We start from the raw sequence: 26,058 nt of genomic DNA, 5'->3' as shown, positions 1-26,058 counted from the left end.
GTAGCCATAATAGGCATGGTGGTCTATCGATTTGATTTTCCGGAGGAGATTAGTCAAATTTTTAGCACCTTCCATATGTCTCAGCTTAAGAAGTGTGTAGTTGATGATTCGGTGGTAGTTCCTTTAGATGACATTCAGGTCGATGAGTGCCTGCAATATGTCGAGAAACAGGTGGCGATTCTAGACAGGAAGATGAAGGCCTTGCGTAACAAGGTGGTACCTTTGGTTAAGGTCCAGTGGTAGCATTAGAAGTGTTATGAGTGGACGTGGGAACTCGAGGCGGAGATGCATGAGCATTACCCAGATTTATTTGCATCATCAGACTTCGAGGACGAAGTCTGATTCAAGTGGGGGAGAATTGTAACACTAGATCTTCCTACCCTTTGTTCTAAAGTTTTAATGTTGAGTAAGTATCTATGCAGGGCGTAGATAGCCTTCTATCCGCTGTGTAGAAAGGTGTAACGTCTTAAATTCCAAAACAACTTTTCACTTTTAAAAATATAATTTTATTCATAAATATTATAAATCTCCATGTATCACATATCAAATCCATAAAATTCATCCCAAGATCACAATACATAAAAAAAACTCCACAAGTGTGTACTGATCATGCCGGCACCTTCCCGCGATCCTCACTGGTACCTGAAACACATAACACAAAACACTGTAAGCACAAATGCTTAGTGAGTTCCCCAAAATACCACATATAACACATATTAGCCACTCGAGGCTATAACTCTGTGGGCCCACTGGCCCTAACTCTGTGGACCTTCCGGTCCTAACTCTGTAAACTCTGGAATACACACAACATAAATCACATAGAAATAATGCAGTGCAACACATCACATACATAACATACAAGATACTCTGTCACATAACTCTACTTACCACTCAAGGTAAAGAATAGTGAGAAGACTCACCTCGGGTAACTCGGATAATCTCGCACACGGATATACTGATCTAGCCCCAGCCTAATCACATAAACAATATCCTCGAATAAATAATGGCTCTCAAAGGCCAGATTAAATCCCTTTCTACCAACCCACAGAAGGGTAAAAGACCATTTTACCCCTCCCTGACCTAAAAGTCGAGATGTTGACCAAAACCCTAAAAGTCAACGAAAGTCAACAGGGGGCAGTACACGGCGCGTACCAGCTCTTGTACGCGGGGCGTACTCCGGCGATCCATAATCGGGGTCTCAAACCCTTACGTTGCACGTACTGAGATTTACGCCCAGCGTAAGTCTCAGTTTCATGCCCTCATGGATTTTTGGTCTTAAACGGTTAAGACATAAACTCAAACTCCAGATCTGACTTCTCTAAGATCACTTAATCCATAAAGTCGAGACCTTTAAGCCTTTGCATGGCTGTAAAGGTCACTAATCACTCTAACACTTATCCTCTTCCCTCATAAAGCCTAGATCTCATGCATGGCTTAATATTCACGTCCAAGATTGGATTTTTATGAACCCTCAACTCACAATACTCTGAAATATAGTAGATCTAAGCTTATGGAGACCTTTTGCTCATAAAGTCTCCACCTTGGGACCAAAAACCCTAAAAATTGGTCCATGAAGCACAAATCAACAACAACAAGGAAAGCTCAGAGATTTTTACCTCCAAGTGAAGTTCCTCCCTCTGCAGAACTCAGATCCAAGCTTGCACTCCAACTTCTAGCCTTCACAAGAACCTCCTCTTCTTCTTCACTAACACACAAAGGCACTTTTAGCTCAAGAACACTCACACAAGCTTAGAACGAAGGTTGGCTCTCTCTTAGGGTTTCACTCTCCCAAATGATGGTTGAGGATAAGGCCATAGCTTTCTTTATATAGGGCTCAAGTCTCATTTAGGGTTTTGAGTCTGGACCCGCTACGCCCAGCGTAACCTAAGGTACGCCCAGCGTACTGGGTGGAGTCCACGTCCAAAACACACCCATGAGTACGCGCAGCGTACTCTTCAGTATGCCCAACGTACTTATTTGCCACACTCTACTTTTAAGGGCTAAACAAGACAACTTAGAAAGAAGAAGGGTTTAAGAGACGCACCTGAATTCCGGGATGTTACAAAGGGTATCTTGGAGACGGGGCTTTAATCAACTACACAAGGAATAGATCTTTCTATGCAGTGCGTACCTTCCTAGAGCCCAAACCCTAATTTTGGGGGTTTGAGCCTTATTTAAAGGCTCTAATCCCTTTGACGCCTTTCCATCATCAGCATCCATTCATTAGACGTCCCCATTTAAAACCCTAATTCCATTTGGTTTGATTTTGAGCCTTGGGTGTGTGTTGTGTTCACTTTTAATGAAGGAAGAAGGTGGTGAAGTTGCTTGGAAGCATATATCAGCCTTTGATCCAGAAGTCCCTTTCTCTCATTCGTCTCTAGAAGGTATAAAGTTTGTACCTCTATGCATTTACTGTTAGATCTAGTTTGGATGTTGAAGTTTTTGCCCATTTATCCCATTAATTGGTCATTTTGGGTGTGAGCTACTCTAAATGCTGTGAGAAAATCTAGAATTTATAGAGTGAGTTTCTAGATGTATTTGAGGGTATTAAGTCATAAAAATGGGATCTTGGCCATTTTCAACAATACATTCATGAGTTTTTCGCCTTAGAAGTTGTCATGAGATCTCCTTCAGCCTTTGTAAGCCATGCAAGTGCATAAAGTTTGGAACTTTATCACTTATGACAATTATTTAGACAAGATCTAAGAGTTATACGTGGTGTCTTTCTATCTTAAACACTTAATGGGAAGTTTTGGCACTAGCTTAGTTACGTAGGGTGTAACTTAGGTTATGCAGTACGTAGCTCCAAAATTGCCAGTTTTTGCTACCTTAAGCTCTACACAAAGTGTAGAGCTCTTAGGCATGACGTAACCTGGCTAATGTTGACCTTTGAAGTTGGACCGTTGACCATTAACTTTGACCAATTTTGACTTTAAGTTATTTAGGGTATTTTGAGTAGTAGATTGAGGCTTCGACCCTATTTGTTGAATAGGTGACCTATAGAGCCACGAATTGGATCAGTTACGAGTTCAGCTATCTTCTAGACTTTGAGGTGAGTTTTCCTCATTGTATTTGTAGTTTGAAAGCACCAATGTCGGCCTACTCGGTTAAGATATGTACCTGGTATGTAGGATGTTGCTATGTTGTAGTAGTCTCTTAGACTGGTAGATCTGTATGATTACTTGTACTTGTTTGGTTATTGATTATTGTTTGTATATGTCGACATGGTGTGGATAGGTTGAGGTAGTCCTGCTTTGTGCTGAAGGCCAAGATACTCGGGTGGTATAGTTGATATTATAGGCCTAAGGGAGCCGTCCATCTTATTGCTGAAGGCTCAGGTGGCGGTCCATCCTTGCGTTTTAGGCCTTATATGCATGCATTGTTTATATATTATTATGTGGATTACTTTTGGGAAACTCATTAAGCGTTGGCTTACAGTTGTTGGTTTTGTGGTTTTTGGTGCATCGGATGATCAGAGCAAGGTGAAGGCGTGATTGCACACGACATCCTTAGGATTTATGATTGAGATATGTTATTGGATACTATGATTTTATGTTTATGTTTGGAAACAATATTTTATATGACGGTTTATGAAAATGGTTTTCAAAAAAAAAAGATTTTTAGGGTGTTACATGAGGAGAGTTGCTTGTTGAAACAAAGCTTCAAGGGTCACCTTCTTCTTCTTTAAAACACCATTAAACACCAAAAAAGCTCAAAAGTTGGCAATGGAAGCAATGGTTTGCTTTGGGGGCTAAGGGTAAGCAACCCTAGCCATCACATCCCTTATATAAGGGCGCCAACCCTGGAATTAGGTTTGTCATTAAACACCTGCCATGCGATGGCCACAATGCTACCACGCCGTGGCACCCACTAAAGATGTGTGGATTCTCAAGCCATGGCCACGCCGTCGGAACATACCAGGAACTTGGCGTTACAATTCTCCCTCACTTGAACTATATTTTATCCTCGAAATCCTCGACAGAAAATAAATCTGGGTAATGATTGCGCATCTCAACCTTGGGCTCCTAAATCCACTCGGAACCCTTCCAATGATACCACTGAACCTTAACCAAAGGTACCACCTTGTTACACATGGCCTTCGTCTTCTTAGACAGATTAGCCACCGACCTCTCAACATAATTCAGGTGCACATTGACCTGAATGTCATCTAACAGAACCACCACAAAATCATCAACCGCACACTTCTGAAACTATGAAACATGTCAGGAAGATCCAATCTGTAGACCACCTTGCCTATCCTGGCCACTACTTGAAAAGGTTCGATAAATCGGGGGCCCAACTTTCCCTTCTTCTTGAAGCGTATCACACCCTTCTAGGGTGATACCTTCAACAAAACCATGTCCCCAACCTAAAACTCCAGCTCAGACCATTGCCTATGAGCAAAAATCTTCTGCTGGCTATGAGCTGTCTATAACCTCTATCTCATCTTCTGAATAAACTCTATCATCTGGAGAATCACCTCAGTCCTTCCCATGACCCTATGGCCGACCTCTCTCGAAAAAACTAGAGTATGACACTTCCTCCCATATAAAAGCTCATACGGCGGTGCCAATGCTAAAATGATAGTGTTTGTTGTACAAAAACTCATCTAGGAGAAGGTAGGAGTCCGAGCTCCCACTGAAATCTACGACACAATCCTTTTACATATCCTCGAACATCTGAATAGTCCGCTCATTCTGGCCATCAATCTGAGGGTGATAAGAAATGGTGAAGTGAAGTCTCGTACCCAACTCCTCATGAAATCTCTACAAAAACTGAAAAGTAAATCAAACATTGCGATAAGACACTTTAGAAACTGGTACACCGTGGCGAGAAACGATCTCGTGCACATAAACATCGGCCAATTTCTCGGGCAAACTACTCTCTCGGACGGCAAGAAAATGGGTGCTCTTAGTTATGCGATCAACAGTAACCCAAATGGTATCAAATCCCATGGCCATCCTTGGCAACTTGGTGATGAAACCTATGGTGGTCTGCTCCCATTTCAAGATGGATACCTCTAAAGGTTTTAGCTTGCCATGTAGCCTCTGGTGCTCTGCCTTGACCATCCGACAGGGCAAGCATCTTGTAAGGTTACACCTTATGATCTGATGAGTCAAACACTCTACACATCCGTCAGCATCAGTGTGTACTCTATAACTAGCGCTAGCGTATAAAGGTTATCAGCATCAACACATAGCGTAGTTATTATATATAATATTTTGTATATTAGGTAATGATATAGATAAGTATAGAATAGATCACAGATCTGTTAACTTTGTGATAAGATCGGTTCTTAGTATAAATTAGACAAAATCCCTTAAATCAAGGGATATACTTGTATAGATTAGTATATATACAACATTGTGGTAAACCCTAATGTTGTTAACACGGATTGGTGTCGTAATCGTCTTTATGACAACCCATCTTCTTGGTGAAGACAAAAGCTTTTCTTGGTGAATGACAATTTGGAGAAGTCCTTGTGTTATTCACTTTATGTTCTTTATTTTTCATTGATTAGTTTATGTTTTTTCTTAATACTCGAAGTGTATCCGATCCATACAAACCTTAAATTGGTATCAGAGAGGGTTTGTGATACACTCAAGTAAATCATGTCAACCTCTCTTATTCCGAAAACATATGTATGAAACAAGATGCCTCCGTTTGATAAGCACAACTTCTCTGATTGGAAACGAAAGGCCATGGAAGCTCTCGAATTTATGGACTTTAATATGATTGATATTATCAACAAAGGTCTTATCGTCACTATGCAGAAATCATCCATTGATGATGCGTCAGAGGAAGCTGGAAGGAAAATCTGTGCCTGGATATAACAAGGAAGAGAAAAGAATGTTGAATCTTGACGTGAAGGCAAGAACTGCTATTGGAAACTCCCTCCCTTATTCTGCCTATTCTTTCGTTCAAAACTGTTCAACCGCTGAAGAGATGATGATTACTCTATCATCTGCTTTTGAAAAGGAAAACCGTTACATCCCGGAATTTAGGGCTTAATCTGTAAAGGGTCAGATCACCGCGGACATTTTCGTATCTCAACGGATTGAATTTTAATTCATATTATAGTAAAAACATTTGTAAAAATCAGAAAAATCAGCCGTTTCAGAGAATTAGACGCAAAACTTTAAACGCAAATTGCCGAAGTTTTACAACTCGAATTGTCGATCCGTACGAACTTTTTGAATCCTTGAACTAAAAGTTATTATTCGCCAAGTACTCTTTCAATTGATAATAAAAAATAATAATTATAATAATAGAAAATAATAATCAAAATGATCTTAGCAAGAATAATAATAATAAAAAAAAAGAGAATAAAATAAAAGGGATGTAAGGGTTTTCATTTAAATAAATTTATTAGATAAAATTATATATCTTCAATAAGTATATGTCTAGGGTCAGTTTTGTTATTTTCTGAAACTATTTTAGTAAGGTACATGAGACTAGGGTAGTTCTCATTAAGTGTCAAATAGCAGGGACCATTTGTGCCAAAATCAAGAAATCGTGTCTTCTTCCTCCTACATCAGACGCTGAACCTCTCTGATTCCCTTTCTCAATTTAGATGCCTGTGCAATCGAATCTTAGGAAATCAAGTTGTCTTAACCCTTCAAATTCTAACCCTTTGACCAATTGATCAATAATTTTTCATCCCTTTCACTGAAATCTCGAATCTGAAGCTATAAGGAGAGGATTTGTGGTTTGAAGTTCCACCATATCCCCACCATAAGAACACCACTGCACCACCGTGAACCGCCTACTGTCGCACCTCCCTCTTCACTCTCCTCCGTTTCTTACTTCTCCGGCGAAGAGGACCACCACGGTCAACGGTGACAGCCCCTCCGCCTCCTCCTGTCATAGCCCACCACCATTGCGACATCATTGCTGCTTTCCCTTCTGTTTTCCTTCCACCGTGTGCTGCCAAGCAGAAGAGAGACGAGGCAGCTGGAGCCGACGAAGCAACCACTGCCACCCTCTTGCCATCGCCGACCCACCCCATTGCCGCCACCACTGTTGAAAGTCCGACACCACTGTTGCCGCCTACTGCTGTTGCGAATTCAGAACCCCACAACCACCACTCTTGTCGATACTCTGCCTCCCTTGCTTTCCTTCGTTTGTTACTGCCAAGAACCACCACCACCGTGAGGGTGGTGTTGCTATCGTGACCACCGAGAAACCCACCACCACCAACATTGATGTTGAGAAGAGCTTGACCAGACACCATCACCTTATGCTGCCACTGTAGGTTCGATTCTCTACCATCATCACCTTCGGTTATGCGTTCGTATCAATCGATAAGCAGACCTTGAAGTGGGTCTTGTTTCTCAAATCCGCGCCTTGTAAACGAGTTCAGACGGATAAGATGACCAGTTCAAAACTTATTTAATTCTATTTAAAATAAACCTTCAACTCTCAGACTTATACAAATTTGGCCCCTTCCCTAGAAACAATCCATCATTTAGTCCAGGAAACCCCAAAATAGTTTTAAATGTACATTTCCAGCCCCTCCCATCGAAAATCTTAGCAAGATGGGCCCGAAATCGTAAATTAGGCTGAGAATATACATATTTAGTCCTGCCATGAAAAATAGTTTGCAAGATCAGTCCCTAGAGTATGATTTTGGCAAAATCAACCCCTAGAGTTTAATTATTTTAACAAAGACCACCCTATACTTATTAATTAATACCAAAATTACCCTTTTGGTTTTATTAGGTAATTTAAATAAACCCGGTGGTTCGTTTTAAGAACGAGGAACGTCACGTAACAAAACTCACGATAAGATCTACACCTCGAGCCTCGTTCACGCTTCAAGGGTGAGTGTTTACGACCCCTTTTTAATATTTTTACGCTTTGGGGGACAATACATGTGCTATATATATTTATTGATCTTGACAAACACTTACCGATTTCAAAACTAGTTTATAAATATTATTTTATTAAATAATATTTCATATACAAATAAACTAGTGATAAATATGTTTGATGTAAATACGTTACAGTTGTTTTTTTTTAATAATACAACTACTCGAGATGACAAATGATTTCTGCATACAAAATATCATGATTTTATGACAAAATATGTTATAAAACTTATGTCATAAAAACTTACCACCTTTGTAGTATTTCAAGTTCATACCAAACATACATGTACGAGTTATCAAACTCTTATCTTGAAATCATTAATGTACTGTGTACACTACCATTAGATTTACCTCTTGTTTAAACGAGCATTACACATTTTTATGGATTTTCCTATCGAGTATAACCGGTTTTTCATGACAAACTCTAGTTAAGGGCCTTATGAGTGAGACATTATTCATTACCCTAAGTGCAAACAAACACTTAGAAGACCCACACCACTATAACCGTTAATCTTCGGAGCTGAGATACGTATATATAGATCTATACGGGTTGACACCCCCACCCGTGGTTGCTAGCTACAACCTCGACTGATCAATCGAAGCGGGTGATAAATATCTAAAAAAGTTTTATGACGTCCAATGAAGCGTCGTAGGGGTAGGTACAGTCACATAGCTCGGTTATAGGACTCACCATAAGCATTAACTAGATCTCATAATCTAGAAACCACGAATCCGGTTTCCCTGATTATCAAACATTTTGAGTATGGATTTACTCATGGTTCTCTGATTACTAAACATTTTGAGTACAAATTTACTCGCGGTTCTTTGAGTACCAAACGTTTTAAGTATGGATTAACTCACGGTTTATCTGATTACTAAACATTTTGGGCATGGATTTACTCATGATTTATCTATTATCAAACATTTTAAGTATGAACTTTACTCACGATTTCTCTGTCTATCAAATACCTTAAGTATGAATTTACTTATAAATTTCTCTTTTATCAAACATTTTCAAACATGGTTTAAACTATAAATGGAATACTTTTTAATCTTATAAAGTATCATTACTGCGGTTTGCAGAAAACATGTGAACTCTCACCAACCTTGTGTTGACCCTCAAAATTTCATGTATTCTTAGGGTATTACCAAACGAGCTTCCAGTAAGAAGATTAGTCATGGATTTCAAGCGACCTAATTTTATCTAGCTTTTGTTATATCAGCCTATCTATTAAGGCAAATTTATGAATTTATTATTATGAACCTTGTATTCAAACCTTAAATTGTAATGTAACTACTATGTTGTTAATGTTGTAACTTATGATGTATATTCAATTTGCTTGTGATCCATGAACTAAGTCGCATAGCGCAACGTATTCCGCCGCCTCAGCCGGGGGTGTGACAAAAACTCCTCATATGATGAAGGTAAGTCTCTCATGGCTCAGATCATCGAATCTTACGCTGACACCTCAATTGGCAGTGCTGGTACTCTTGATACTAATCCTTCTCAAGTTGCATCAGACTCTAAGACAAATGGAATGTTGCATCAGCATATCAGGTAAAGAATCTTGTTAACTACTCTCTGTAGAAATCATAAAAAAAAGATGACATGATTGATCAATTATGTTTCGATTTATTGGTCTCAAATAAAGAAAAATCTTCTCTTAGCTTTAAGTTAAAGAAACTAAAAGAAAAACTTAATTGTGTTGAAAAATCTCTTTCTGCATTAAAAAAGGAAAATACATGCATCCCATTGACTAATAATTTTCTTCACACTGAAAAAAGAAAAAGTCATAGATCATGCTAAATGCATTCAACTCATTTTAAAAAACTAGGCCTCTTCTCACTTCAATGTCACAAGAATTATAAATGTTCAGATCCCAGATTAGTGTGAGAAAATTCTTGGAGGTGATATAGAAGGTGCAGTTTGCTTAACCAAAGTTGTTGAAACTAAACAAACCTTCTATAAAGCTGACTGTTTAAAAGAAGACTTTAAGAGTAGATTTTTGAGTTCTTTTTTTATAAATCAAACTTTAATTGATACTCACTGCTCTTCTAATTCTAATGGCATCACTAAATGTGTTTCTAAATTATCTGCTCTTTATACTTCTCATAAACCCTCTTATCGTGAGTATGTTCTTCTCTCCACTATGATTTTGCTAAAGTTTCCTATATGTAATGGTGAAGTTGTTGGATAAGGTGTCTAAGTCCATAACTTATTTGGTATATACTTGACCCGACCCGGCATGGTCCATTTGGGTTGCACTTCCCCCAAACTAGTTATGGATAATTTTATGAGAGTTGTATACTTACGATTTATTAATATATTATAAGTTATAATATATTAATATAAAGTCATGTTACTTAATTAGTTTTAATCTTGATTTAATTATGAATTAATTTAGTGATTAAAAGGAAGACTAATTAAATCATGGGCTATTATACTTATATGGTGTGGGCTAACACTCATTTGGGAATGGGCTAAGCTTATATGGAAGTCCATGGATGATCCATGGAGCTTTTACCCATGGATCCTTGGAAGAGGAAAAGACATGGGTTATTAGGGTTTCACCCTAACCATGTACACTATATAAACAAGCTTATGTTGCATGAAAAACACCCTTATGTGTGTGTAAGTGTGGTGGCCAAAATCAAGAGTTAGTATACTCTCTCATACATTTTCCAAGTTTGTGGTGATTTGTGATTTCCATTTGAGGCATTCACATTATTGGTGCTTGGCTCTCAAACTCCAAGGAATCAACAATCAACAAAAGGTATGTAATTCATCTAGTTCTTTTATGGTTAAAAGTACCCCATGCCATGCTAGATAGGTTATAAACCTTGGAAAATAATATTTTGCATGTATCTTAGACAAACATAGATCCAAGGTTTAATAGGGTTGCATGAACACTTAGGAAGTGTTAGAATGCTCAAAACCCAACAGTGGTATCAGAGCCTAGGCTTGTTTGTTTGATACTTGATGCAAAATAGTGAAAAAAGTCGAATTTTTTTTCTGTCTGCCTGATGAACTCGCCGAGTCCATAGGGGGACTCGCCGAGTTCATGAGTAAACTCATCCTACTCGGCGAGTAGGTTCGTGCACTCGGCGAGTAGGAGCCTCAGAATGCAGATTTTCGACTTTTGCTGCTGGAAATGGACTAGAAACATTACCCTAAACTGTTTTGGTGTTTTAAAACTTGTTTTAGTTGGTGTAATGGTTGTTCTAATCCATTTACAATAGCTTATATCAAAATTTCATGCTTTATATGTGTTCATATAATTCTTGAAACTTTGATGATCATGTTCATGTTCTTATGAATTTAGAAGATAATAGGAATTATTTGCTGAATTGTTTAGGATTAATTCTTGATCATTTATATGTTTTAATGGAGTCCATAATTTGTCCTCAAGTTATGGATATCCAAAGGTCACTTCTTTTAAACACACACTTAAAACACATAAGTTACATGGAAATGAAGAGTCTTCATTTTTATGAACCTTTAATTCATAAGTTATGAAATGAAAGGTTTTGAATAGTTTCAAAACTTGTCCTCAAGTTTTGGAATTTGTAAAGTTACACACACTTTAATATACTTTAATTCCAAACCCTTAGAGTTTTAAAAGTTAAAATTCAACCCTTATACTATTTATAACATTAATGGTTAATTATTATATATTTGTATAAGATCAAAGTCGTCTTACCGCTAGTACGCCTCATTCACGAAGCCAGTCTATAAGGTGGGTATAAGGTTGTTGCCTATAAAATGGCATCTTAATGGGTGTCCACTCTCACCCACCGCTTGCTTGACTGGTGGAGGGTCGTTAGCCGAACGGGTAGGACAAGGACTTATAAATTCTCATTAAAAGTATGGTGAATATTATAAAGTAACTAAACCTTATATAAATTCCCAATCTTAGTTACTTTAGGAAAATGTGAATATGGTGCTAACCCATGAAATTCACACTTTGTCCCTTACCAAGTCGTTGGTGGAGCGTGTGTGGTTAACCGACACACTAACTTGGACTAGTAAGGATCACGAAGGGTGACTTAATGTTTATCATAGATCGGTGGAGCGTGTGTGGTTAACCGGCACATTGATTTGGTGATAATATTAAGGGTACCAAGTGAATTTGCATGGTTATTCACACCTTGTTTTGTGATCCTCGGCATCCCAGTCACAAAACTTGAAGGGCACAATCGAGATTGAAACATGCCATTGAAAAGTTCAATGAATCTCAAAAGAATCTTGGAATTTCAAAAACCAATTAAACCTAATAATTCATTTCGTTTTCATGGTGGAAATTGGTGAATCGTCATTCACCTACCTTCAAATATGTTATAGCTTAGATTACGACATCCCTCTTCTAAGTTATAATATATTGTGTTGGATCCTAGCCTTAATATTACATTTGGGTGTATTATTAAGGATTCGACATATATCTAATCTAAACTTGTTTTCTTCTTTTAAGATGTCTTCCAACAACAATGCTTCGGGCTCTAACCCTACTGGCTCCTTTTCCCTCATGAACCTTTGTGGGAGGGTCATCTTTGATGGTTCCAACTTCATGGATTGGATCCGGAACATCAGGATGGTTACTCGTTACGAGGACAAGGAATATGTCCTCGATAAGGAGCTAAAGGAGCTTGATGAGTCCACTGCTACTCCTGAGGAGGTCACTGAGTATCAGGCACATGAAAGAGATGCCACCAAGGTGGCATGCATCATGATGGCCACCATGACAGCTGAACTCTAAAAGTCCTATGAGGACTATTACCCTTTTGAGATGCATCAGGATCTGATGGAAAGGTACCATCAGAGTGCTTGTCAAGAGCAGTATGAAATAATCTCCTCCATGATCACTACCCGTATGAAGGATAGCGAACCAATCACGAGCCACATGCAGAAAATGCAAAGGTATGTGGACCGTCTAATGAAACTGAATGTGAACTTCCCTGAGGAGTTGGCAATTGATATCATTTTGCACTCCTTGCCATCGTGTTATGATCAATTTCGTATGACATACCACATGAACAAGGAGGAAGTCACACTCAGTAAGCTTCAAGGACTTCTGAAGACTGCCGAAAGTGGTCTTAAGAGTAAGTCGGTTGCTACTCCTACTCCTACTACTACCCCTGTTTTGGCTATCGGGCAAGGCAAAGGGAAGAAGAGGAAGCACCCTTCGAAGGGTACCAAGGGAAAGTCCCTTGAAGGCTCCTCATCTGGAACAAAAGGTGGTTCTATCACTCCTTCTGTCATCCCTAAGGATGCTGAATGCTTCTATTGTCAAAATAAGGGGCACTGGAAGCGAAACTGCCCAAAGTACTTGCAGGATGTCAAGGATGGGAAAGTGAAACCATCCCATGCAGGTATTTACACTATATTGTCTAATAACTCACCATATTCTAATTCTTGGGTTCTTGATACAGGTTGTGGTATTCACATCTGTTGTGATTTGCAGGGCCTAAGAAGAAGTGAGGATGTGGAGCACGGAAAGATAAACTTAATCATGGGGAACAAGAAGGTTGCACCTGTTACCAAGATTGGAGTTTATACTTTGTTGCTAGATAGTGGATTAAAGTTAGATTTGAATAAATGTGTGTACTCGTCTGAAATGGCGAGGAATATTATTTCCTTTCATGCTTTGTACAAACAAGGTTTTACCTTTTCTTTGGTTAATGAAGTTGGTAGTATTAATGCTTTCTTTAATAATGTTCTTTATTTTAACGCATTACCTTGTGATGGTGTGTATGAAGCTGTATCGGTTGTAGATAATTTAGGAAATAATGTATTATGTATTGATTCTTCTACTAGCTTGGATAAAGGATCTTTGTGGCATTGTCGTCTTGGACATGTAAGCAAGAAACGCATAGGCCAGCTCCAAAAGGATGGAGTCTTGGAGTCGTTCGACCTCAAGTCGAATGATAGTTGTGAGTCTTGTCTACTTGGAAAAATGACAAAATCACCCTTCACTGGTACTTGTGCAAGGGGTGAGGGTTTGTTGGACCTTATACATACTGATGTATGTGGACCATTCAAAACCGCCACAAGGGATGCTAATCGCTATTATGTGACTTTTATTGATGATTTTAGTAGATATGGTTATGTCTACTTAATCAAACATAAGTCAGAAACTTTTGAAAGGTTTAAAGAGTTTAAACAGGAAGTAGAAAATCAATTGGGCAGGAACATTAAGATGCTTCGATCCGATCGAGGTGGTGAGTATCTTAGTACTGAGTTCCTCGACTATCTTAAGGAGTGTGAGATTGTCTTACAATTGACACCTCCCAGGACACCACAGCTGAATGGTGTAGCTGAGAGGCGCAATCGAACTTTGTTGGACATGGTTCGCTCTATGATGAGTCGAGCTTCGCTACCAATCTCTTTTTGGGGGTATGCCTTAGAGACTGCCGCCCACATCCTTAATCTAGTCCCTACAAAGAAGGTTGCCAAAACACCTCATGAAATGTGGACTGGGAAAGTTCCCAATCTAGACCATATCAAGATTTGGGGTTGCGAGGCTTTCGTGAGGCGCGAAACTCATGACAAGCTCGAACCTCGAAGTGAAAGGTGTATTTTCATCGGCTACCCACAAAAATCCTTTGGTTACCTCTTCTACAGACCCAGTGAGAATGTGGGCCTTGTGGCTAGGAGAGGGGTCTTTCGAGAGAGAGAATTTATAAACCAAGGAGACAGTGGGAGGCAAATTGACCTTGAAGAAATTCAAGACTCAATTGGTGAAGGAACCTCAGACACTAGCAATCAACTTGAGGAGGAAATTCCTGTTGATCCAGCTGACGAGTCTATACTTCCGAGGCGTTCCACAAGGGTTAGGAACACACCTGAGTTTTATTATGGATTTCATATTACTACGGAAGGTGATACATTTATCAGTGACAGTACACTGGTAAATCTGGATGAACCTAACAGTGTTAAGGAAGCCATGGCAGGCCCAGAGTCTGTTAAATGGAAGGAGGCTATGGACAGCGAGATACAGTCCATGTATGACAATCAAGTTTGGAACTTGGTTGACAATGTACCAGGCCGTAAGACAGTCGGGTGCAAATGGATCTTCAAGAAGAAGACCGACATGGATGGGAAGGTGCACACTTATAAGGCTCGACTGGTTGCGAAGGGGTTTACTCAGACTCAGGGTATTGATTATGATGAAACCTTTTCACCAGTAGCAAAGATTAAGTCTATTAGGGTTATGCTAGCCATTGCTGCATTTCATGATTATGAAATATGGCAAATGGACGTCAAAACCGCTTTCCTTAACGGAAAGTTGGCTGAGGATGTTTACATGAATCAGCCAGAAGGTTTTGTCAGTGCAGAGTACCCCAATAGAGTGTGCAAGCTTGAGAAATCCATTTATGGATTGAAACAAGCATCTCGAAGTTGGAATCTTTGTTTCGATGAGAAGGTCAAAGAGTTTGGTTTCTCAAGAAGTGAAGATGAGTCCTGCGTGTATGTCAGAGCTAGTGGGAGTATAGTTAGCTTTTTGGTACTGTATGTGGATGACATACTACTCATAGGAAATGACATCCCAACCTTGCAGGAGGTTAAGTCCTGGCTTGGGAAGTGCTTTGCTATGAAGGACCTTGGAGAAGCTACCTATATCCTAGGGATAAGGATATTAAGAGAAAGGAGTAAAAGACTAATTGGACTTAGTCAGAGTATCTACTTGGATAAGGTGTTGAAAAGGTTCAACATGCAGAATTCCAAGAAAGGAGAATTACCGATCCAAAGCAATGCCAAACTGAGCAAGGCTCAGAGCCCGAGTACAGAAGATGAGATAGCTGAGATGAGTCGATTACCTTATGCTTCCGCTGTTGGTTCGATCATGTATGCTATGACTTGTACCCGTCCTGATGTGGCCTTCGCTTTGAGCATGGTCAGCAGATATCAGGGGAACCCTGGCAAGGCTCATTGGACTGCGGTAAAGAATATTCTCAAGTACCTGCGGAGGACTAAGGATTGGATCCTTACCCTTGGTGGGAGTGATGACTTGAGAGTAGTAGGGTATAGTGATGCTAGCTTTCAGACTGATAGGGATAACTTCCGCTCTCAGTCGGGCTGGGTCTTTACCTTAAATGGAGGGGCAATCACTTGGAAGAGTTCCAAACAGGAGACTGTAGCTGATTCGACTTGTGAATCAGAGTACATAGCAGCGAGTGAAGCGGCAAAGGAGGCGATATGGCTAAGGAACTTCATCGGAGACCTTGGAGTTGTACCAGCTATTAAGGAGCCTATGGAGATTTTCTGTGACAACAATAATGCGGTTGCCTTAGCCAAGGAACCAAGAGATCATGGCAGATCCCGACACATTGACAGAAAATATCACTTCATAAGACACAAGATAGAAGAGGGACTCCTCGTGGCAAAGAGGGTATCGTCAGATGAGAACCCTGCGGATCCCCTTACGAAGGGACTGACGAGGGTGAAGCATTTGCAGCATGCGAGGCGCATCGGGCTGAGGGACGATATTAGTTTTACAGATTAGATAGCCTTTTCTGAAACTTGTAAAATGTTGCTATCATTGTCAATTATTTACTATTGTTTCAGTTTTGCATGTTTTGACTTCCAGAATAATTAATTTATTCAAACTCTCCACAGTCGGTCATATGTCGGAAGTAGGTATGAATCAAGACTGTCATGAATTGGGATTGTAGATGACTAAAGGTGTTTAGCCATAGCAATGGTTGCTACAACATTCATGAGTACTCATAAGTTATGAGTATTGGAATAAACCCACACTCACTTGTATCACTTCATGGAATTTATCTCGAGTGATCGTGAGACGGTAATATCATATAAGTCTTGAAACCTAGAGATATGAGTTGTTACCTATGAGTTGGTTGTGCATTGATTGCACGTAAACGCATCAGTAACTTGATGTTATAAAACGTGCATTTGTGTGAAATTCAATAAGTAGTAGAACAAGAATATGAGTCGAAGTTTATCTGTTCCTTCTAGAAATAGAAGCGATATCTGGGCCCCTCGATGATTTTGTGTTGACCCATGTACCGGGCCCGGTCAGAACTAAATTGATGTGTTCAGTTAAGTTCTTTGTCAAACAAATCGGAAATCGAGAAACAACTGCTAGACAATAAGTAGGACATTGTTCCATGTATTTGTCCGGCTGATATCATGAGAGCAGAGGATTATATGATCACTTATCTAAAATGGCGCTTCATAGTTCAATAGAGTTTTCGAGAGCTACGATTGCCGGTTGGTTCCTGAAGTAATATAGGCAAATACAGTTATTAGACTTATCCAAGTGGGAGTCTGTTGGATAAGGTGTCTAAGTCCATAACTTATTTGGTATATACTTGACCCAACCCGGCATGGTCCATTTGGGTTGCACTTCACCCAAACTAGTTATGGATAATTTTATGAGAGTTGTATACTTACGATTTATTAATATATTATAAGTTATAATATATTAATATAAAGTCATGTTACTTAATTAGTTTTAATCTTGAATTAATTATGAATTAATTTAGTGATTAAAAGGAAGACTAATTAAATCATGGGCTATTATACTTATATGGTGTGGGCTAACACTCATTTGGGAATGGGCTAAGCTTATATGGAAGTCCATGGATGATCCATGGAGCTTTTACCCATGGATCCTTGGAAGAGGAAAAGACATGGGTTATTAGGGTTTCACCCTAACCATGTACACTATATACACAAGCTTATGATGCATGAAAAACACCCTTATGTGTGTGTAAGTGTGGTGGCCAAAATCAAGAGTTAGTATACTCTCTCATACATTTTCCAAGTTTGTGGTGATTTGTGATTTCCATTTGAGGCATTCACATTATTGGTGCTTGGCTCTCAAACTCCAAGGAATCAACAATCAACAAAAGGTATGTAATTCATCTAGTTCTTTTATGGTTAAAAGTACCTCATGCCATGCTAGATAGGTTATAAACCTTGGAAAATAATATTTTGCATGTATCTTAGACAAACATAGATCCAAGGTTTAATAGGGTTGCATGTACACTTAGGAAGTGTTAGAATGCTCAAAAACCAACAGAAGTTCATTCAGTGAACGAAATTCTTAGCATGTTTCCTTAGTGCTCATTTAGCAATTCTGAACCTGAAGATCAATCAAAGTCTTCTACTTCTGATGACTCTTCAATGTATCATGAGCCTCATGACAAAGTAATATTTGAGCATACCATTAATGAGATTCCTTGTTCCAGAACTAAATCAAGAACTATTAAATCAAAAAATCAAAGTTCTTCACACTCAACAGTTGAAAGAAATCAAAATCTGATGTTAAAGGAAAGAATTATGGAATCATAGTTTTTTATCAATGTGGTGATGCCTCTCACAAAGTCAGCGAGTGCACTTTTGAAAATAACTTTGTTCATGCTGACAACATCATGGCTCATAATGATAAGTGGATCAAAAAGGGAAACTCGCTGAACTATCTCCCTGATGACTATTATAATATATTTTCTTGAGTGATCCTTTGAAAATGGGTCAGTGTATATTGTGTACATTTTTTTGTTACAAGGATTATTGTATATTTTAGTTTCAGCGTAAAGTGCATATTTGGTATTTAGACAGTGGTTGCTCAAGACATATGACATGATTCAAGTCTCTCTTAGAAGATTTCATAAAGAAGGATGATCCGACAGATACATATGCAGATAATGGAAAGGGAGCTACAAAGGGATATGGATCCATCAAGTGTAAATCTGTTGTTTTCAAGAATGTCTCTTATGTGAAAGGTCTTCATCATAACCTCATTTCTATCAACCAACTATGTGATGTTGGCTATGAAGTTCTATTTAACAAGAGAAACAGAAAGGTTGTTGATCAAAATAGTGTCACTGTTCTTTCTGCTAATCGAGAAAACGAATCTATGTTATGGATATGTTTTCTGCTAACAACACTCTTCATTGTTGCTTCTTCTCTCATGATCAGTCATATCTAAAATGGTTGTGGCACAAGAGGTTGGAAGAACTATGGTAGTTGAAGCTGGTATTTATTGTTACAAAAAGTGTTCCTCTAAACTTATCTGTAATCAACCTTGTCACCGCAACGAAGTTTTCCCTACCGCAGTTGAAGATTTTTGATCCGAAGTTGAACCGCAATCTCTCTACCGCAATGAAGACTTTTGTTACATCAACTGACTTGTCTTATTAGCATAGTTTTGTCCAGTGAACCTTGCGTGGTTACTTAGAAGTCAGTAGTTTATTATAGTTTATTCAAGATGTAACTTTATGGAACTCTATAAATAGAGTCTCCATCTTCATGTTTCAATACACAAATCTCTTACCACTTCTTCTTATCACATCTTATTGATCTTTCTGAACTTTCACTCCAAAATACTTAAATCATTCTATTCGAAGATCCTCTTCACCTTAAACTGATCACATATACTAACTTGAGTTTGATTGCAAACCTAGTTATGAATCAGTTTGGTGGATACTTGATATAACTTGTTGTCATTTACATTTCCTTTACTTTTCAGTACTTTATAATTTCGCAACTAACTATCTAACAAATCTAACTTATTATTGTTGAGCTTTTATGATCCTTTGAGATTAACTTATTCTGCAGCTATAATCTTGTACTAACGTTTGTTCAAGTATTTCTCCCAAAGTTTTTCTCTCAACAATTGGTAACAGGGCCAAAGTGGTTGCTTTTTAAACAAAAACTCTAATTTTGAAAAGCCTTCTATACCACTAAAGCTCATTCTTCAAAAAAAAAAACAAAGGAAATTTGGCACAAGCTATATCATTGAACGTTTCCAACAGTGTTGGAGGCTCAAACAGAGCACCAATACTTGTTGCAAATGAATACCACCATTGGTCACTGTTGAATCATGAAAAGTGACCCTCTTGAACTTCAGCTACCGCAGCCGACAAGCACCCGCAGTCAAGCTCCTTCATCAGCAACCGCATCCGGAGTCACTATCTACCGCAGTCTCTTTACTAGATTACTTTACTTGTCTTTTGTTGTAATACTCTCTATTGTCCAGTCTGCCTTGCGTGGCTACTCTTAGAGATGTAATCTAGTGTACTTTCTGAGTCTCTATAAATAGAGCTCATTCGTTCTTAGTTAATTACAACTCTCAACATTTCTGAAGATATATTTTCTATCTCTCTATCTTACTACGCATCCCTTCTTACTCTCAAATCGTACCAGAACATAACTGATTATAACCTCTCTCCGGAGCAAGTCTTCTGTGACTTAATCACTAAGTTTGATCTTCCTTATTAACTTGGTTTGAATGCATTCCTTGTTATGAATCAGCTTATGTGTATACTTGATATAACAATTGTTGTCATTTCTATTTCTTTACTTTTCCGCAACTAACCCTCTAACTATCTAACTCTAACTTATTAATATTATTGTTGAGATTTTAGATCCTTCGAGATTAACTATTCCGCAATCTACTTGTTCTAACGTTTGTTCAAGTGTGTCTCAAAGTTTTTCTCTCAACAATTGGTATCAGAGCCATAGTGGTTGCTTTTTGAAAACGGAACTCTGATTTTCAAAGGGCCTTCTATACCACTGAAGCTCATTTTCTAAAAAAAAAACTTCAAAAATATGGCACAATCGTTATCTCTAAATGTTTCCAACAATGTTGGTGGTTCTAATCGAGCCCCAATACTGGTAGCAAATGAATATCATCACTGGTCACAAAGAATGGAAAGATACTTAAGGAGACTTGGTAGAGATGTATGGCGATCCGTAGAAGAAGGACCACATGTCCCAGTCCTTACACCAGTCCAAACTAACGGAGCTATAACCAGACTAGGAGGAGGTCAACCAGTCATGAACCGTCCCACCAAGGATGATCTCGATAAAATGGAAAATGATGCTGTTGCTTTTTATGAAATCTCCTGTGGAGTTCCTCCTGACAACTTCGATATTATCATAAATTGCAAATCAGCAAAAGAGATCTGGGAAGTTCTCAAGAATTTGTATGAAGGCTCAGAACAAGCACAAGACAAGAATCTTACTACCGCACTCAATGAATTCAACAACTTCAAAGCTCATACTGGCAAAAGCTTGGAAGACTCCTTCAAAAGGTTCAACCTGATAGTCACCAAGTTATCCAATGCGGGCACCATCCGCAATAACCATGAAACAAATCTTCAGTTTCTGAATGGTTTGGGAAGACATTGGACTACGGCTAAGATGATAGTCCAAGGCGATAGAAAGATTCATTCTTTGTCACTCTACAAGCTCTATGGAGAACTGCAAGCACAAGAATCCACCGTACTCAAAGACTGTGCTGACTTCGGAGGACCACTTGCTCTCATAGCACAAGCTCCACATAATCAATCTTACTCTCCCTCGTATGACACTCCACCGCAATCTTACGAAGCTGACTCAGAGTATGACGATGAAGAAGAATTTCAGAAGGCTATTGCTCTGGTTAGCCAACAGTTCAACCGTCTACCACCTCCTTCCTTCCGCAAGAATCAACAGTTCAACAAACCTCCATCCAACCGTAACTTCAGTTCCCAGAATAACCATTCTCGATATCCCAAAAGTTCTCATCCACCACCGTAATCTCAAAATAATCAACCAAAGGAGGCACCGCAGTCTACTCAAACCACTGACTCCGGTACTCCTTCAGAAGACAAGACTGATGTTGTAATTTGTCACAAATGCAACAAAGAGAATCACTTTGCAAGAGATTGTAAGGCCAATGTAGTAAAAGACAGAGCATTCTACCTTAGAATGGCTCAAGAGTTGGAAGATAAGGAAAAGGCAAGGGCATACGTAGCCCACGTCAAAAGAGACCATCAAGTTTGGTCATCCGGAGACGAAGATGAAGCCATCAGTAGTGTCAAAGGAAAAGGGAAAATCTGCATGCTGGCGATTGCGGATGATGATGGGTCTACAAAGCTAGACAACAACTACTGCTACATGGCAAAGGATGGAACTCTAAGCATCGTCGAACAGGTAAAACTTATGATCCAAACTCTAAACTATGACATGCATGACTGTCAACCCTACATAGATGATCTTAATGACACTTGTGCTGCCATCCTTACAGACTATAACAAAGCCTTAGATGAGAAGAACATTGGGTCCCAAGAGGTGTTCCATGTGAGAGGACGACTGGATAACAAAAGACTCAAAATGGCTATGTTAGAAAAGGACTTAGAGTTAGAAAAAGATGCAAGAATGTTGAGTGAAACACAATTAGAGATAGCTTTGAACTAGAGAGATTTAGCTCAGAGTGAAATTGTACGCTTAAATCTCTTAATCGAAAAATTGTTCAATGAAAGTGAAGCTATTGAAAATTTGGTAAACAATGGAACCATGGACAATACATACAATTGGGGTTGGTCAAATGGATATCCTACCGCAATGGATTCCTCACCCCGGTTCAACAAAGACAGACTGTATGTCCCTCCAGACCTAGAATTTCATTTCCCAGTCAATGACAAGAACTTTCCCGAAGACATCAAAACTCACTTCGGTAGACTGCATAATCTAAGCAATAATTGTGTCATTGAGGAAATTGTGCCTGAGGTTTCGGGTCACACATGTGATCAAATTCCTATCTGTGGCACCATTTACCCAAATTGTCAAACCTCATCCGTAGTTGATGAAGAAATTGTCATTGAGGGCCCCGAAGTCTCGAAAGACTTTCCATCTCTGTCCTCAGACCGCAGTGTCTCACACTGTAGTCAGAAGTCCCACAAAAGTCCCACTGAAGTCCCAACTCAGACTTACTCTGCAGTAGTCAAATCATCACTACCGCAGTCATCAGTAAAAGGAACTGTGACTCTTCAGCCAATTCATCATGAATTACCCATAGAAAACTTTGAAGTAGGTCAATGCTCTCAAACCCCTGAATCTTCGAGTTCGGATGACTCAAGCCCACGTTTTCAAAATTTTTCTAAGAATTCCAGGAAACCGCAGTTGAACATCAAGGACTGCGGTTCTCCAAAAACTTTAGCAAAAAAGGCTTTCAAAGAGGAAATTCGCTCCCGAGGCACAAATAGACAAATCTTTTCGAAAAACAAGAAGCATGTCAGACTTCCAAAGTCCAAAAGTCCAGAAAAATTTGTTTTCTCACACTACTTTTTGAAAAACTCTCCCATCAAGAAAACATACAAAAAGGAATGTACAGTTTCAACAGTCATTCCTATTTCATCTGACACAACCCAAAAGGGTGTAAAGTCTTTTCGAAACAATGGTTTTCAAATCTATTCCTCAGATGATCCGAAATGGAAAGGTATTTTACCCACTCCAACACTTTTAAAGTCACATCAAAATTTTAACAAGTGGAAGGGTATTCTACCAAATCCAACAAAAAGAACACAAAGATCTACATGTGCTAAACCTTTTTCAAAACAAACTTTTCAGAAACCAAACAACACTCATGTCAGATCTTTTTTCAACCTCGGACCGGTCACAAGCCCAACTCATCCTTTAGACCGCTGATCAAACGTGGTGTCAGAACAAAAGACAAAATCTCAACCTGCAAATGTCAGTGTAGTTACCAAAAAGATTCATCCTATGTCAAATCTAGTTGGAGTCAAAAACCTCGTAACTTTTCAAAAAAACACAACACTCCAAAACTACACAAACACCCAGGACTAGGATTAAAAGTTGACAAGAAACCTGTCCCTGCAACCTCGGTCCATGCATCATTCAGAAACTCATCTGTTGTCCCAGGCTCCAAACTAGTTTGGATGCCTTAACTAACCGTGTAATTCTCAGGCTTTGTGCAAGGAGGAACAAGAAGAAGAATGGTTAATCGACAGTGCCTGCTCCTTGCACATGACCGGAAGGTTAGAATACCTTCGGGATTTCAGGCCAATTTGCAATGGTGGAAATGTTACATTCGGAAACAATGCGAATGGGATCATCCAAGCTTACGGTGTTCTCACTACTGGGAACTTCTCTATTCAAAAGGTTGCTTATGTAGAAAGCCTTAAACACCATCTCATCAGTGTTGGCCAACTATGTAAGGCAGGCCATCGAGTTGAATTTGATGATCAATTTTGTTATGTAATGACAAGTGATAGGAGCACATGTTTGATGAAATGTCGATCCGAAGGTACTATGTATCCTCTGGATGTCTCTCTGATCATAGGCAAACCGCAGTTATGTTACTATCCAAAGCAGTATCCGAAGTCAGCTGGCTATGGCACCACAAGCTAGCTCACCTCAACTTCAGGTACATCAACAATTTGGTCACCGGAGAACTAGTCAGAGGTCTCCCTATTCTCAAATTCAGCAACGATACTCTCTGCCCTGCATGTGAATGTGGGAAGCAATCCAAAGCAAGTCACCCCATGGTAATTGACTCTTCAATTTCTGAACCACTAGAGCTCCTTCACATTGATCTCTGCGGTCCATCAACCGTAGCCAGTCTCCATCACAAGAAGTACATACTAGTTATAGTAGATGACTTCACACGCTTCACATGGGTTTTCTTCCTCAGACTCAAGTCAGAAACACCGCAGATTCTCATCAATTTCATCAAGGAATAAGAACTTCAGATAAAGCTGCCCGTAAGACATATCCGCAGTGATAATGGAACCGAGTTTACTAATCATCTCCTCAACAGTTTCTTGGTTTCCAAAGGCATCACTCACAACTTCTCAGCTGCCTACACACCGCAACAAAATGGGGTAGTAGAGAGAAGGAACCGCACTCTAGTAGAAGCAGCCAGATCCATGCTCAACTTCGCACACCTTCCTCTCTACTTCTGGGCTGAAGCTGTAGCAACTGCATGCTTTGTACAAAACCGAAGCACTGTGTGCAAACGCCTCAATAAAACACCGTATGAGGGCCTTAACAACCGCAAGCCAAATGTTCGCTTCGTTCATATCTTTGGGTGTAGATGTTTCATGATCAACAAGCGAGATCGGCTTAACAAGTTTGCACCTAAGTCTGATGAAGGCATCTTCCTTGGCTACTCCATTAACAAGGTTGCTTATCGAGTTCTCATTAGACGCACAAGGTTGATCATTGAAAGCTTCGATGTGAAATTTTATGACTATCACATCCGCAACACCCCTCCATCTATTGAAACCACCGCAATCCTGGAAAGTGATATTCCTACCTCTTTGGGTCCATTAAATCTTGTTGAAGTCAATTATGACGATCTCTTCGACCCTGTAGAAACAGCCAAGTTATCCGAAGTTCTTGTGTCTCAAGAAGCTCAACAGCAGCACGCTGATGTATCTGGTCCTTCACTATCCGAAGTAGCATCTCTCAATACTTTCACCTCTCCGGTTGAGGGGGAAAGCTCTACTCCGGATCAAGAAACAACCGTCGAGGTTCCAGTACCTGATGCTGCTCAAGTTCCTATCAACAGAGAATCATTACCATCAAATGTATCTTCGGATTCGGATGATGAAGTCATAGAGAACATTGACACAAGAACCGATTCAAGGATTATCACTCTTCCATCCGCAGTCCAGGAGGAACCTTCTCAGGTTCCATAGGAACTCCCATCAGCAATCCAGGGGGAACCTCTTCCAACTGCTCAAGAAAATTCCATTCTCGTTCCAACAAACCAAGATGATTCCGCAGGATGTTCTCAAGTCCAGGGGGAACTGCCATCTCCAACCGCAGAATCTTCTGATATTGAAGATATTCCCTCTACCACAACTGCTGATCATCTACAACCCCGTCTACACGTATGGACGAAGGACCACCCACCAGGTCAAATCATTGGCAACCCATCCGCAGGTATCCAGACTCGATCTTCCAAGGACTTATCTGATCATTGTCACTACACATCATTTATGTCCTCAGTCGAGCCCCGAACGATCAAAGAAGCATTACTAGAACCTGATTGGATATCCGAAATGCAAGAAGAGCTAGAAGAATTCAAAAGGAACAAAGTGTGGAAGCTCATCCCGAAGATACACGGTCACACCATTGTTGGTACTAGATGGGTATTCAAAAACAAGCTGGATGAATCTAGTGCGGTAGTCAGAAACAAGGCAAGGCTAGTTGCAAAGGGCTACAGTCAACTTGAAGGTGTTGACTACGATGAAACGTATGCTCCGGTGGCACGAATGGAAGCCATCCGAATCTTCTTAGCATACGCAGCCCACAAAAACGTCAAGGTACACCAAATAGACGTTAAGAGTGCATTTCTCAATGGGGAATTAAAAGAAGAGGTTTATCTTCAGCAACCTCCAGGCTTTGAAAGTATTGAATTCCCAGACCACT

This window comes from Lactuca virosa, chromosome 5 (assembly GCF_052849685.1).
Source record: "Lactuca virosa cultivar CGN04683 chromosome 5, Lactuca_virosa_CGN04683_v6, whole genome shotgun sequence".
In the NCBI taxonomy this organism is placed as follows: domain Eukaryota; kingdom Viridiplantae; phylum Streptophyta; class Magnoliopsida; order Asterales; family Asteraceae; genus Lactuca; species Lactuca virosa.
Note: the sequence above shows the minus strand (reverse complement) of the source record.